We start from the raw sequence: 4433 nt of genomic DNA, 5'->3' as shown, positions 1-4433 counted from the left end.
TCACTTTCACTTTCTCTGCGACATGGTTTCACATGACGACCTTTCTGGTCAATTTTGTTCCGAGAAAAGTAGGAAAGTCTTTATTTAACAGCCCTTTCCCTGTATCCATTTTATCTGAAAATCAACATCATAATAGAGTACAATCTACATTATTAGTGAAATAAAACTTTACAGAATTGCACCAGCCAACTGCTGTTTCCAATATACGAGCTACATGACTGTGGATGAATCATTGAAAATGCTTTATACACCCCTCCCCGTACGTATTGTTCCATACTTTATTTTGTGCGCTTTGGTTTGATAATATTCTTGTGATAAATCGCAAGTTTGGCTCTAAATTTCAGAGCTCCCACAGTACACAGAATAGAAAGAACGCCAAAAAAAAAAAAAGAGATGTAGAAACGAGGAGTTACTTGGCCTCCAAGGCAGTTTTAGAGTTACTCCAAATCAGACTCGAGGAGAAGTTGTTCGGCCCCTAAGCCAGATCGAGAATAACTCTCTTTGCGCACCCACGATTACCAGTCGACCATCTGGAAACTCCATATCTAACTAGCAGGAGTTGTCAGTGTAAAGAGTTTTTTAATTACTGGGTGAGGAAGTTTGAGAGTGCAATGGAGCGCTTCCGTTCAGAAATAAATAAAATGAAGCTAGCATACAGAGAACTGATAAAAGCCATATAAAAGAGTACTATTAGCATATGTCGCAATGGCGGACACCCTCGCTTGCCAGGCTCGTTAAACACAACGAGTCGGACACTTGTTATGGTTGAGAATAATTAGTTTCATAGGTGGTCATGTTTGGGTTGGTAGAACTGCCCTTGAGTTTTACCTACACTGAAGCTCCTGTTTGTGCGCGCGATTCTTGTGCTCAGCTCGATCATTGGCGTTTGATTGGTTCCTTGGTGCCCGCCAAGTACCTCGGAGCGAGCCACCCAATTTCCCCTTTCCAAAACAAAGGATACACTAAGGAAACTTTCTTGGTCAGCCAACCCAAACATGTTTGTGATTTTTGTTTTTAATACGTGGGCACTCCTCGCTAAGTAGTAGAAGAAGAAAAGATCTGAAGCGTTGTAGTTGGAAAGAACTATAAAGAGAAGAGTCCAGAGTCTCAGTACTTTTCGTTAAAAGCCAAGCGATTGGTGAAACCACCCAACAATTTATCCCGTTTGTGAATTGAATTGAATTGAATTGAATCTTTATTAAGTCATAAGATAAATAATCACATATCCTATGTTACAACATTAAAAGAAGGTATATATATAAATTACAGAGAAAATCAAGATAAAAATTATAAGACTAGATTATGTTTAAAAATTAAGCGATTAACAAACGTGTTTTTGAACCTATCAGTGTTTATTTTAGGATGGTGACTTGTCTCTTTCCTCAGATTGTACTTGGTTGATTTCTTTTTTTGGCATTATAGCTCTTAAAGGGTGTATTGTGTTATTAAAAACATTCTTGAAGATACGTGTGTCCTGTTGAACTAACAATTCATAAACATTAATGTGGTCGGATGTATACTTGCGCTTATAACATCGATCTAAGAAACATTGGATTGTTGTTAATTCGGAATTTACAGCGCCAAATACGGACAGCCCGTATAATATATTTGGTAGAACCAGATTTAGAAACAGATGGTCTATTTCGGCCTGATTGTACCCTTCTTTCCTTAAAGATCTTAAAATGAACAGGCACTTGTTTGCTTTGATTAGTTTTTCCCGAATATGTGTTATGAACCTACTGTCTTCCTGAAATGTTACCCCTAAAATAGTAAGCTCTTTTGTCTGTGGTATTCCAGACACCATCGGAAACTCTATTGTACAACCTTTCTTGCGGAAAATGATTTCCTTGCACTTAGATGGATTGCTACACATACCATTACTTCTAGACCACTGGGAAAACTGATTAATCAGTGCGATAGAATTGTCGTTATCACCTATCACAGGCGAGATAATGGTTGTATCATCTGCATATTTTACCAGCACGCTCTTATTGTCTAAGTGTATCTCTAAATCACTGAGAAAGACATTGAACAAGTGCGGCCCGCTGACACTTCCTTGGGTGGTACCTTTGTTGACACTTTTCCATTTTCCAATAAACCCATTTCTAATGACTCTCTGCTGCCTGTCTTCCAAAAAGCTTAGATACCAGTTAGCTATAAAAGGATTTAGGGGGAGTTGCTTCAATTTGTGTGAGAGGAGATCGTGTTTCACACTATCAAAAGCCTTGCTGAAATCCATAGCGAAAAGGCGTACGCTTTGCACTCTGGGATATCAAGATATTGATTGACAGTATGTTGGATAGTCAGTAGAGCATTGGTACAGCTCCCTCCCTCTATGTATGCAAACTGTGAGATCCCAGAATGTTCATCGAAGGTCTCCCTTGCGTGTGTTCCTAAGACAGCTTTCTCAAAGCACCTTGCGATGACAGGTGTCACATTTATTCCGCGGAAGTCTGATATTCCCTTAGGTATATCAACCTTCGGCAAGGGGTACAGGTCTGACTTTTTCCAAGAGACAGGCCAGGCGTGTGTTCTAAGAGACAGATTCCAAATCCTGGTGATCACTGGAACGAATAGCTCGGCGTGGTCTTTCCATATAGTATACGGGATGCCATCTGGTCCGGTTGCTGTTTTCTTTATACGCATAAGAGAATTCAGGACTTGTCGCTCTGAGATTTCTGGGACTTCCTGATCTTTACTAATCTCCAGAGGTGTTGGCTTTCTGTAGGCGTGGTCAGTACATAGGTCACCAAAGTAGTCATTTAACGCGTTGAGTTCGTAGTGGCCAAGAGATAGAGAAATCACCGGCTTGCGGCGCTGAGATGTTTTATCCACTTTTTTCCACTAATCCCGAGTTCCAATAGAGGCGATAAAGTCCCTTCTGTTTCTGAAAATCACTTCAGAGATCCTTTTATTCATAACTTTAAGACGGTCTTGATTACTGAGTGATATGCGTGATTTGGCTCGTATCATCGATCGAACGAGCGGAGTCATCCAGCCCGGGTCTCTTGAAGACATGCGCACCGTTTTCAGAGGCATGCAGCTATCCAGGTGCCCTAGGATGGTATTTTCGAGCCTACCAACCACTTCATCGACCTCAGTTTCCTGTATCATATCATCCCAGTTTTCCTTCGCTAACGCGATATACAGATCACGCTTTCTATGAGCCCTTTGGTCACGCACGTATACTTTACGGCGGATAGGTGGAAGCTTTATACCGGGTGGTAAAATAACTCCCATGTGATCCGTCTTGGAGAGCATGTGAAAGGGATAGCACTTTGAAAAGAGATCCGTGCGGTTCGTGAAACAGTTGTCCAAACAAGAATTCCCTCTGGTGGGGAAATTAACCAGAGCATTCCAACCAGACATTTCTTCGAAGCGTTTGATATCCAGTTTGTTGACATCGCCACCGCACAACACAACTGTTTGTGGATGTTTGTCTAGTATATTATCCACGGTATTTACAAGATGATTCATTAGATCGATCTCTGCATAATTAAATTTTGTTCAGGGAAGTGATCACGGGAGCGGAATTCCCAAAGTAATCCCCTTTGATCAAGCAGCTGCACGAACTTGTGATGGTAATGTTCCTTTGTTTTGTGTTCTTTCCAACAACGGATTCCAGTAGACGTGACCAAAGGGGATGAATTTCGGGTTTCATCATAATTAAGTGACTCAGACTCCCGCGCTAGATTTTTCAGTCGACCAAAGCGTTGTTAAAACAAATGCTAAACTTTAATTCTAATCGAGTTTGAAAATGAAGTATCGTTCACTCCAAAACTTATTTCGTCGTTTAAAAGAGCTACGCGTTCATTGTTTTTAAATGGAGTATGATTTAGCATATGGCCTTTAAATTTTGAGATGTAAAAGATATATTCCAATCAGGATGTATCGGAAAATAGTCTTGAGAATTTTGGAACCTCGCTGCTAAAATGGACGGGAACTCTATGAACAGCTGAGGTTTACCTGCATCATTTTACATACGCAAGGCCGTGCGTATTGAAGCGATAGAGGACTTCTTCCATTATAACATAGTCCGATTCAAACACAAGGGGGTTGGGAGCCTTTTATAGATAGTTACGCAAACCCATCAAGTACCGGGAGAGTAGAAGTTGGCTAATCAGAATGGTTGGTGAGGGAGGGGGGGCTGAAGCACCTTTAATTATGTAGTGACACTCAGATCAGACTCGGCAATCGTACAAAGCCACTACCATACCGACGGAGAAAGAAGTGTAACAGATCGGAGTATTAGTGGTATTGACCGTGGCTTCGAAAAGTTTTGGGACTGAGGCTGTCTCAGTGACTGACCTCCGGGCTTAGCAGTGAGATATAATAATTCAAACTGTAAAAAAAAAAAAAAAAAAAAAAGGGATGTGAATGGCTCTGTTCTGCAGAGCGAAGAAAACCCGAATCAAACAACAAAAAGACATCGG

This window comes from Stylophora pistillata, chromosome 8 (assembly GCF_964205215.1).
Source record: "Stylophora pistillata chromosome 8, jaStyPist1.2, whole genome shotgun sequence".
NCBI lineage: Eukaryota > Metazoa > Cnidaria > Anthozoa > Scleractinia > Pocilloporidae > Stylophora > Stylophora pistillata.
Note: the sequence above shows the minus strand (reverse complement) of the source record.